Below are 12,713 nucleotides of genomic sequence, written 5' to 3'. Positions count from 1 at the left end.
CCACCCCTATCAAGCAGGAATCTTGACTTGATGTATGGGACCAACTGTGGGGAGGCAAGTTTGGTAGAACCATTTCTTTTTTTATCTCCTTAGTGCCTAGCACAATGCCTAATTCACTGGAAACCCCAAGAAAATTCTTGTTGAGTGAATTCAAGTGAATTCCTTAGAAAATCAATTCATTAAACTCATATTGGAATGCATAGTCAACAGCCCCCATGTTTAGAAACTATCAGCATGATTTGTGGCAACTTCTGATTTACTTCATTGATGGGGGTAGGAGGTTAAAAAAAATGTGTCCCCTTCCCAAGAAAGGAAAACAATGTCATGATTTTTAAAGTTGTTATTCAAAGCCAGTGTCTAGTTTCATCTTTTTCTGAACTTTAATGCAGAAAGAGAAAGAGAAAAAAAATCAACACAACCCCAAGGAAGGTTTGTTTTTTCCTTTCCTTTAGAAAGCAGCTGTCAGTTTAACTTATCCCAAAATACTGTCAGTGATGAGCATGACTGAAAATGCGTTTTATCTGTAATTAGAGAGATTACATTAAACACTATTATTTGCAGACACACATTGAATTAACCCTAATCGAGGCTAGCAAATAGTAGAGCCTGCCTATTTTTCGCCTCAAAATTTTTAGAAAATTGTGACAGTTGACACACGAGGGACAATGCTGACAAGATTTCTTTCCATCAAATGCCAGACAGTAATTGTAATTGCCTTTAAAAATGTTTTAAGCAGTTTCGTTAGTAAATCAGAAGTTGCCACAAATCATGCTGATAGTTTCTAAACATGGGGGCTGTTGACTGTGCATTCCAATATGAGTTTAATGAATTGATTTTCTAAGGAATTTAACTTTGCATCTGTTTTCAGGTGTAATTAATTCACTCTGATTAATGTGATTAGCATGGATATCAGTGGATTACACATGATGCCCTTTATTTATTCACTTATTTTTAATCTGCCACAACGTCCTCTGGGAAATTATGTAAGTGATTTTGGGGGACACATCATGCTGGTGGCTCAGATCACATCGGATTTCTGTAAAAGAATCCTGGTAGGAATTCACTGATTATTCAAAGACAGTGCAGCAATGTACTTTTGTTTGAGGGACTTATTGAAGTTTACACAGTCCCTGCCTTTAAGGAGCTTATAATCCAGAGGGGAAGATGAGACAAACATTCCAATGCAAGTCACTCACGAGGAACAACTTCTTTCTCTGAGCACCCCTCCCTGGCTCTCCTAAAATAATGCTATTAATTGGGTATATCAGTGGTTCTTCTCTGTGCTAACACTTCTCACTCTCCTGAGCAGTTCCATATATGGCTTTAACTACTGCTCCCAAATCTGCATCTCCAACTCAGTCTTATTCTGAGTTTCAGACCTGGGGGTGACAGAAGCTTCCATCAAGATACCCCAAAGGTACTTCAGACTCAACATATCAGATCTAAATTGATGTCAGCCTAAATTCCTCCAAACTTGCTCCTCTTCCTGTCTCTCCAAGCCCTGTAAATGGCTCCTCCATCCATCCATCCAAGCTCAACTATTACCATAAATTTCAGAACAGAAAGGCATTCATTTATTTCCCATGGTTCTCAAACTTTAATATTCATCTTTAATATTCACTGAAATCTTCTAGAAAGCTTACTAAAACATACTTTTTGATACTCCTGCCCAGAGATTCTGAATCAGTAGTCTGGAGTGGGGCACATGAATGTGTATTTCTTATAAACTTACAGATGGCATCAATGCTTTGGGGCAAGGAACCATATTTTGAGAACCACTCCCCTAGAGAATAAAACAAAAGTAGTACATTTCCATGAACCACCAAATCACTACTATTTGAATAGCCATTTCTAGAGCATGAAGCCTGGAAGAAAATCTCCTCTGAGGAGAGTATCCAGAGACAATATGAAGAAACGAAATAGCATGTGATCTAATTATTCCTTCAACTATCAACCATGTATTGAGTCCTGCCCTTTGCTTATGTATAGTGCAAGACACTGAGATAGGCTCTGAGCTATAGTGCTGAGTAAAACCCTAACACATCCATGTTTACAATCGAGTTTTCATTGAGTCTCAGCTGTCTCATCTGTAAAATGGGGATGATAATGCGACTATGTATAGACTTTATAAGAGACATCAAATAGAAGACTACATTAAATACCTTGTTCAGTGCCTGGCACATTGATTTTCAATAAGGATACTTAATAAGTGGTAGTCAATTCTTATTATTTTTATGTTAGAATTATCCACTATAAAATGCTATGTAAATACTAGTAGTTATTTATTTTATTTCATTTTTGGTGTTGGGGATCTAGGGCTTCCTGCATACCTGTATAGAGGTGTTAGGGTGTTCTACCACTGAGCTACACCCCTACCTTTCATTATCATTATTATCTTAGCATTATGTCAGAGACTCACTCAATGAGCTGACCCAGGTAGCTGATGAATTTTCAACAAATGTGAGAAGAGATTTCAAATAACTGAAGACTTGATAGAATTTGGATGTTTATAAAACACAGTTCCTTTCATTCTCTAAGATTATTGGGAGTTGGGTATTAATAATAGTTTCTAAATTTCCCTCACAAGGGTCTTTGTCCAAGTTAGTATACTGTTTTATTATATGTAATTCTTCCAGATAAACTGGAATTGGCTGAGAAACTAAGAGGATCATCAAAATCTGATCTTCCCTACCAGATTTTAGGATTTCAAGCATTTCCTCTGAAAGGAAGTGGATATGTTTATATAGAAAGAAAACTATTTGTTACAGCCATTGAATTCTATAGAATCTTTAAAATGATATTAATTTGAATGTATTGATATGGAAAAATGATACTAATAGAAGGTATATTATATGGCACTATGTATATAATTTTTTATTAAAGCATATCGTTTATTTGTGCATATGTATATAGAAAAACCCTAGAAAGATGTCCACCGAATTGTTAACAGTATTTATTTTTCTCTTAGGCTTAATCTCCAAAGACTAATCTATATCTTCTAGATTTTATTCAATGATTATATTTGATTAGTGTAATAAGTATTTAGAAAAGAGAAAGAATGAGTGCTCAAGAATTAAAAGGGACAAGTAAATGGCAGAAGCCCTTCAACAACATTCTTCAAGCTTGAGCACACATTAGTATAACCCGGGGAGTTTTGAAAATATCTTAATGACCAAGCTGCACCCTTGATCAACTTAATCAGAATCTCTGGGGCAGTAACCCAGGATTCAGAGTTTTAAATGTGTAGCCAACAAGAGAACCTTTGCTTTGGGAGGTCTCCTCCTGTGTTTCCCAGCTCTTGGAAGCACCTCCTTGAAGCTCTGTTTTACAGGGCATATCCATAGGTTCCCACAATCAAGCTAGTCACCTGGCCAGATTCCAGTGCTCCTTGGCTTGAGCTATCAACATGGTTTTATTCAGAGTTTAGAGCAATTTTTAAGCGGATCAGGGCTATATGTCATTTGGGGCACTGGATGGATATAGGGAGAGAAGTGGAAAAGAAGAAAGAGTTCGAATCCCTGGGTCCTTCGTGAGGTCGTCCTCTGATAGCTGTGTGATCTTGGACAAGTTACTCTCCTCTGAGCCTCACAGCTCTGCCTCTCTGGGTTGCTGTTAGAAGTAAGAGAACTAAAACACATGAAAAAAGTTTTGTAAAATGTAAAGTACTGTATAAACATTATCATTTTATTCTGCGACTATTAACAGAAAAAGTATGTTCAGGGCTGGGGTTGTGGCTCAGTGGCAGAGCACTTGCCTAGCATGTGTGAGGCACTGGGTTCAATTCTCAGCACCTCATATAAATAAATAAATAAAAGTCCATTGACAACTAAAAAATAATAAAAAAAAGAGAACATACTCAGGGAAAGATGATATCTGAAGACAAGAGAAAGCTCAACTTAGTCTCCCACAGGAAACTTAGGCCTCTGTATAGACACAGAATCTAACTTCAAAGAGAATTTAATAAGGGGCAATACATGGGCTGGAATTAAAAGCAACTTGACAGGCCAAACAGGAAACACTTCTTTCTCAGAAATCCAGAGAAGAGACTCTGAGAAAGATCTTCCCTTTACTTTTCTGATGGCTTCCAGGAATTTATCCCAAAGTAGTGATGTCCCAGAATAAATAGGTTTTCTTCTCATAATTAAGCCGGAGGTTCTGGGAATGGGCTGAGCACAAGGCTGAATTCATTACTGAGATTGCTTGCAATTTAATTCAGGTCTCAAGGAGGTGGTTCCTATGTGTCACCCGAAAAGAATCCTTGCATCTAGACAACAGTCTACATGTGTCTCTAGATTGACTTTGAAATGGGGATTTTTTTCCCCCTCTCAATTTATTCTCTGAAAATAATAGGCCTTGGGAGGAACTTCACTGCAACACCGTCTCTGGGAGGAGCTCAGCATTAGAGGGACCATCTGAGACATCATTCAACATAAGCAGTGACTGAGGAACGTTGAGTGCTACTTAAGAATGAAGACCATGAATTTTCTATCTTTGTATTCCCTGCATGTCACATAGTGCTGGGCTTGAAAGAACACAGTGAATCATTGCTTTGTATGCTTCTCCTGAAGACACGTTTCTTAGTGTATGGTGGGGTGGGCCAAGGATTGACAAATATTTGTGGAATGGACAGCATTGCCACTGGTCTAATACACCAAAAATGTCATGCAAGTGTGTTTTCCCTTTGTTCATCTCAGCCCATGATTGGCTGCAACTTGTGCCATAAAATGGATTTATTGTCTACATTTTTAGGGTTAAGATTGGTCTATACTGAAGAAAAACCTTAGTGTTTGTATGGTGAATTCTTTCTGTATTATATAACTAGAACTTCACAACTTTAGGAAAATGCCTATTACATTCTTCCAGACAAGAGATAAAGGAAACCAAAGCAAAGAGTGGACTCGAGAGGGTAACAAGTGGGACACTTTCATACCTGGTTTCTGGTGGATGGTGAAGTTATTCACTGACATATGAAGGACCTGTGGTTTTGAGGGGAAGTGTGATGAGTGTATAGTTATGGTCCACCCTGCACTTCTCTGACTACAATCCAGGTGGAGACCATTGAAAATGCAAAGATGAAACTCAGAGGCAACTACTGGGTATATATATTCTTCTTGGGAAGGCATCAGCACATACCAGTAATAAAACTTTTAAAAATAAGTACAAGGAAAAGAGTGGCAAGGGCAGTTTTAGGGGGATACTGGTTGCAAAGGCTAGTAGCACAGGATGGAAGAGAAAGATGAAAATGGACCGAACCAGCATGAAAAAAAGACATATAGGGTAGAAGGGGCAAGAGGTCAAGGAGAGACTTAAAGACAGAAAGACTTGTTAAATGCTAATGGGAAAAATATGACAAGAGAGACCTTCTGGGCATCTCTGTACATATCTGTCACTACATCTGACCACAAAAACCTTTAGAGAATAATCATAATTGTTTAATTTTTATGTCTTTCAAACCTACCACATATTACTGTCTTGGCCAACTCAAACTCAAAATTATACAGAAAATGGAATTCTTGGAAATGTAGTTCTCAGTTTATCCATGCTGACATAGAACAAGCCAGCATAGTCCATCCTTGTCAACTTAGCATCTGCACACATACTTCTTTAATTGTATTTAATTTCCAAATAAAATATGTAACAAGACCATGATTCAACTAATGGTTTTTACCACTCACCTTGCACTAAGCTGAGTCTTCAAAAGGCTATTACCAAATTTTATCAGTTCAGCTGCATTCAGGTTATGGGAAGACCACTACTGTGTTTGTTCTCTGTAAAAATGAGTTCCTGGGTCCAGAAGCAAATGTCTATGAGAGACCCTGATGTCATAACAAATAAGGCATTCTGTAAGAACAGTGTACTTCTCCTTCTGAGGTAGAAATAGTCTGATACAATCACTTTAATCTAGGTGCCCATCTCCAGTCAGTATTGGTCTTTGCCGTTGATAGTTGGAGACTCAATCATGGAGGGAACCAGATTGGCTTTGGTGAGATAAAGTTCATGTTGCTGAATAACCTCTATCCTTCTATCTCTACAGCCACGTCCACCATATTTATGGTTGTACTTGGCAAGGACAGGAATAACGGGGGGAAGAGGCTGACTGAAATCCACAAAACATATCATCTTGTCTACCTGATAGTAACTTCTTTCTTTGGTAAGGTTGCCCTTTGATGAGAGCATTCACCTGACACAAATATTGTCACACTTTGTGCTCCTTGGTGCATATTTTCATACTTCTTCTCTAGACTTCATCGTCTCCAGTTTTCCTATCATCTTCCTTTCTCAGTTCTTGAGCAATGGACCAAACCATTAGTCACTATCATGACTTGATTGATCCATAATTCTGACCGACTCTTTCCAGACAAATTAACTAACAAGCACACTGCCCACTGGGAATCTTTCAACACTGTCCTTCATAAGACACATCTAAGTGGGTGGGGCTACAGTGCTGCAAGCATACTATTGCAGCTTCTTCCAGATTTTTAGAAGACATATTTATAAACCTAGCTCCATTTTCTCCCTTTCCTCAATCCACCCTAAGAGGAAATTTGCACAGACTGAGGGAGGAGAAGAACAGAAGTAGGGCTCATGGGAATCTGAGCCACTTGCTGACGCAATTGAATTTGTGTCTTCAGGACCTGCTTGAGGCTGATCTCATGCATATCACTGCCACTTGATGGCAAAGGGTTGATGTGGACACCCGACATTACAGCCTGTTAGTTCAGACATCACCCACTTTGTAATTGGCAGCTTAGGTTGTATGGTAACTTGGTGTTCCATAGTTAAGTGTTTAGTCTCTACTAGGGCTTAATAGCAAGCCTGAAGCCATTTCTCAAAGGAAGAAGAATAATTAGGAGAGAAAATGATATACTTTTGTTCCAGAATCCCAAAGGTTTGGACTATGACTCACCCATATGTTCATACAGTTGCCATATATGCTATAATGAATCTCTGTCACAGACACTCCAAGAACCATTGTATCTGCTGGATCAGACAACCACTTTTGGTGGTCTTTACTAGTGGATATTGATTGAGAAAAAAGTATTTGCCCCACCAATGGGGGAAATAGCTGCCAGTGGATATGTTGTTTTGCTTCAGCAAACAATATATATCGGGAGCTGAGGCAAGATAAGCAGTCATAAAGAAGTGCTATTAGCAGGGTGCAGTGCCTGAGGATGGCAGATCCCAAGTTTGAGGCCAGCAGGGGAAATCTAGTAAGATCCTGTCTCAAAAGAAAATTTAAAAGGCCTGGGGGAATAGCTCAATGTAGAGCACTTGCATAGCATTCCAGAGGCCCTAAATTTAATCTCTAGCACAGCAATTTTTTTAAAGGAAGAAAAAGAAGGAAGGAAGAAAGGAGTGCTACTGACATGTTGATAGAGTGGATAAAATCAAGAGCAAGTTAGACCCATTGAGAACCTCTGGATTTGTCCACTGCACATCTGACCATAACAACCTTCACAGCATAATGGGGTGGCTCATGTCCATCTTCCATATTGTGCATGTTCCTCTTTGGAGCCAACTCTGACCCTGAGTCACAGAGGTAATGGAGAACTGGAAGCACCATTGCCAGCTTAACCAAGTTGACCCAGCATGAGCCAGTACACTGAGTTTTGGGTTGTGTTGTTGTTGTTGTTGTTGTTGTTATTATTATTATTATTATTTCTTTAACATACACACATGTTTATCCCTTTTCATGTATGATTTAGTTCACAATTTTTAAAAGATTTAAAATTAATATTTAGAAGCTCTTAGAATAGAGATGTTTGTTTTAAAATTATTGGTGACTGGGAAGAATTATGTTTTAAGTATGCACACTCTTCCCTTTTCTGAAAAGGGAACTCCTGAGTGCTGAACTCAGCCTGAGGATGGAAACTGTAGGGGGATTATGGGATGGGGTCTAAGGATGAGTGGATGGAGCTGAAGGGGAGTATGAGTCTGGAGAACAATCCTGGAGAGAGGAGGAAGCTCTCTGAAGAGAGAGGAATGCTGTTCTCCACAATGGATATGTGGGGGAAGAAGAGAGGTATTTAAATGGGATTTTATTGAGTTTTGAAATAGGATTTTTGTCACAAAAAATCTTTTTCTACTAGTCCCTTGGAATTTGAGGTGGACTTTTCTTCCATGCATGGAAGAGATGCATTGACACTGGGAAAACCTCAGTGTCAAGTGCAGCCTCAAGGGCAGGCCTGGTGCAGGAGCTGTGGCTGCTTCCCAGAAGCCTGCTACACCCCAGTTGCACTGGGAATAAAACAGTGTGGAGCAGTGTTATGAAAACACAGCGAACAGTTTCAGGCCTGCAAGAAGACACTTGGAAACAGATTGTCCTTTGTTTCAGGGGGACAAAGCCCTGAATAGGCGTTTTAGTTACACAAATATAAAACAAGCTCCACTCATTGTTCTTGGGAAAATGTGTGATGTAACCTAAATGCCGATATTTCAGCCTAAAAAGCTAAGTGACTGTGCTTTAATTTAAATTGTCCTGGTGAGATTTTAGCAGCCAGAATCATGCACCTGCAAACTTTGTTGCTTCTTTGGGGAAAATGTTTATTTTCTCTGTACAGAATTAAACTGGATATTCTATACCTTGAAACAGTTGCTTATCCTTGTTGAGATGTATGTTCCCTTGTGTGCAGAATTAGGGAATCACCAGGAAGAGAAAAGCAAGAGAAAGATGAAAGAAAGTAAGACCTTTTCCTTACCCTGAAATAGTCTTTGAAGACTGGGCTTGGCTGGCTGCATGCTAGCTAGTTAATGTTCTATTCATGGATCATGTGATTAAGAACATGGGCTCTAGAGTTAGATTACTGCCATTCAAATTCCCCTCTTCCATTTATAGGCTGTGTTGCCTTAGATAAATAATCTATCATTTCTGTTTTTCACTTCTCTCATTTCAAAACAGGGCAAGACTAAGGTTATTGAAAGAATTGAAAACGGTGTGGAGAGAGGTTAGCATAATGATTGACATGTAGTGATCTCAATAAATTTTAGATATGTTATTATCTTGATATCAAGGCAGAATAATCTAGAAAATATTAACATTGGGTCATCCGTGGTATAATTATTTTCTTGGAACCAGAAGGTAAGGCCACACTCCTGTGCATAGGTTGGAGTCTCTTTGGAAAAATGGAAATTCCCAGTGCCAATCATCACAAGTTGTGAACCTTTCAGAAACAGATGTTAGAATGAAAAGCCAAGGATGAATAGTGGAAGGGGAAAAAAAAGGAGGCCAGAAAAGAGTGAGACAAAAATACTTTCAATGAAGTCATAGATCTCCTGAGAGAAATGGAGAAACCATCTCTGAGATTAATGGTGGAGCCAGAAATAAGATCCTCAAAAACCAAAAGAGAGGAAAACTGTTCAACTGTGATGCAGAGAGATGCTTCAGAGTAAGAAGCTTGCTTGAGTAGAGGGCAGTTGGAATCTGCAGCATCTTGAGCATGCTCTCAGTTTCTGAGGAATACACTGTATAAGCCGTGGTTCCCAAAGCCATTACTCCCCATTGAACCACTCTTTAAAACTTGGCACAGATGGGCTGGGGTTGTGGCTCAGCGGTAGAGCACTCACCTAGCACGTGCGAGGCGCTGGGTTCAATCCTTAGCACCATATAACAATAAATAAAAATGAAGATATTGTGTCCAACTACAACTAAAAATATATTTTAAAAAACTTAGCACAGAACAATTTTATTGTACTCATTGTTTCTCTGGGATTAGGAACTGGAGTGTAGCAGGGATGGTCTGCTTCTGCTCTCTGATGCCTGGGTCCCAGACTGCCAAGGCCTGAGGGCCAGGGGTGACTTGATGGCTGCAGTTGAAACCATCTGGAGCTGTTTGTGGTCAATGCCGGTTGAGTCTGGGCCACAGTTGGGCTCTCTGTCAGCTGGAAAAAGCACAAATGACCTCTCCATGTGGTGTCTCTGTGTGAGCTAGTTTGGTTTTCCTTACTGCTTGGTGGCTGGGTTCCAAAAGAACACCCCATGAGAGCCAAGCAGAAACTTTATCACTTTGTATCACCTAACCTCGGAAGTCACAAGGGATCACTTCTTCCAAGATCACAAGCCCACCCGGATTCTAAAGAAGAGAACATAGATTGCACTTTTCTATGGAAAGACAGCCAACATCACATTGTAAAAAGAGCATGTGGAATGAGAGTAAATCTTTTGGTCATCCGTGGAAAATGTAATTTGCCTCAGATGAATGATACTACTAAACTTTTGTCTTGCCTGGACCTTGGGGATTCTTTTTATGTTCCTCAGCAGTTGAGAATCCAAAACTAAGAGAATAAGGTATTGCCCAATTGGGAGTCCAATAGCCCAGAATTTCTTTAAAAGTTAGATTGAATAAAATAGGCTGGATGATAGATAATTACCTGGAAAGAAGAATTTCTTCCAGCACAGAGTGGAAGAATAGGGATCAAACATTATTTTGGAAAGATGAGAAGCAATGGAAGCAGGTCCTGATTGAAGGAGCAACTGAGAAAACAATGCAGACAGAACAGAGAATGGGCAGAGCAGCTAAGGCCACCAAAGGCCTGTGAAATCTAGGTAAACCTTGGCCAAAATTAACCAATATGAATTTAGAGTAATAGGAGGCAAACTTTTTTTCAATTAGGGGAGTCATTAACTAAGAGAAATCATTTATGTGGTATTAACATTAAGTGTTCGGACATATTTGGGAGTAAAACCTCAAAAAGAAGCCAGTATGGACAATACGTCTGTGAGATGGGTGGTACTGCCGAACTGCATCATGTTTTACCATCACCACGTCCCATAAATTTGTTACAATAGGTATATCACATTCATTATTTATTATGTTAGTTTGAGTTATTTTTTAAATGTTCATTTATTTATTACAATGAATATCCATCATCTTAATTTGTGTGGTTTCTGAATCTAGATTATACTTTCTAGAATTTGTCAAACTATTTAGCCATCCCTTCCTGGAACATTGTAGCACCAGGTGGCAGCAAAATCTGAAGGCTGACATAAATTTCTTGGCAGAGAAGTAAACACCTAATTAAGAATTTACTTCAAATTTCAGGATGGTCAATAAGGAGGAACAAACACACAATTTCCTCACTCCCCTTGTAAATGCCGTTCTTATGTTCAGCCTCTCTCTCTTTCTCAGTAAGTGATTTTCTAAATCCTGTATACACTTCCTTTCCCTACCTGTATACACTTGTCCTTTCCCTTTCACCACCACCCTGCCCTACACTCTCACACACTCTTGCAAAAAGAAAAGTCAGCTAGAAATGAATGGTTCTGGAAGTGAGGTTCAGAAGAGCAAGAACAATGGTAGCTCAGGTCATAGACAGCCAGCAGCAAATACCTAAATAGAATGTGTTAGGAAAACCTAGGATCTAAAGGAATAGAGATCAAGTTCAAACACCAATTCCAAAGTGCTGGGAGCAGAATCAAAGTCAGGTAGCCAAAGGGGTCAGAGGAGAGAGGTAAATAAAGCAAGAACAGGTAAGAAACACAATAATGACTCACCCTTCCAGGTCAGTGAGGCCCTGTGTGTGGTTGTTTTGAGCTGGCCCAGAGACAGAGAAGGAACTAGGCTCGTGTTGTTTTCTTAAATGCATCCAAGAGTTGAACATGTAAGCTGTGCAAAATTCTTCATTCCACTTTTTTTTTTTTTTTTTTTTTTTTTTTTTTATAAGCAGGCTGAGTGCTTGGAAACTTCTCTGGGTTTCCCTGTACTTGCTGGGTGACCCAAACTTGCTGTTTGCAAGCTTGAGGTGACTCCCTCATCAGAAGAGAGTGTGAGTGCTAATATGGTCTTGCTGGGAGAGATGGTAGTGATTTGGAATGGCAGGTCCAATTTGCTCTTATTTAAGAAGCACTGCCTTAGTCACTTAGATTTTTATCTGGCCAGAGCTTAGTACTTAAGCTGTCAACCTGGATAGAGACGCATAGTTTTTAAACACAAATACAAAATCATTTTAAAGTCCATTAAACAGATTTTTCAGTTGGAAAGTAACTCAAAATTGCCAACCAACTTTATTTTAGATGTTTCCTTAATCATGACACAGTTCCAAATAGTATTTTTCAATAATTATATTTTGCAAGCATCTTTAAAAACAAGTATAGAGCTTTTAGGCATTTTAAATCCTTTTTCTTAGTTCTTATAAAAGTCCAGGATTTAGTCCTTGGAACATGTATCAAACCTTCAAATTAGACACCATCATTTGAAGAATCCTTAAAAGGTTTGGAAAGGAGGCTATTGTAATCTTTCTTTATTCCAGGAGCTTTCCACACAGCTGCATATTTCACTGTATGGCTGTAAAAATGGATTTTCATGTCATACGCCTAGAGAAACAGCAGTCTTTGTTCATGGAGCCTTTCAGAAGATTTACAGGTGTTAACAGGTGGAAGAATTCCAGCTTTTGCTCTTAGGAAGAAAAGATCTATTGTGGTCAGTAACCACCTCTTGAGAAGTAGCTGTGTTTATGCCTGGCCTTGCAAACCAAGAGGTGGACTGTCTTCACAGAACAGGTGTCTGTGGACAACTAGCAAACAAGATGGAGTCAAGGTAGCTTCTGGAGAAGGGTTTTTGAGTACTGAGAGGCCCCAAAAGTGGCCTTGGTGTGATCATCAGGGGCTACACCTCAGAAGCCTGATTCAGCCACATGTTAAGAGGTCTCTCTCTCTCTCTCTCTCTCTGATGGACATCACTAACAAGTTCTGATGTATAAATCAGGAAGCTCATTTA

The sequence above is a fragment of the Callospermophilus lateralis genome, chromosome 2 (assembly GCF_048772815.1).
Source record: "Callospermophilus lateralis isolate mCalLat2 chromosome 2, mCalLat2.hap1, whole genome shotgun sequence".
NCBI lineage: Eukaryota > Metazoa > Chordata > Mammalia > Rodentia > Sciuridae > Callospermophilus > Callospermophilus lateralis.
This window is presented reverse-complemented; position numbering follows the sequence as displayed.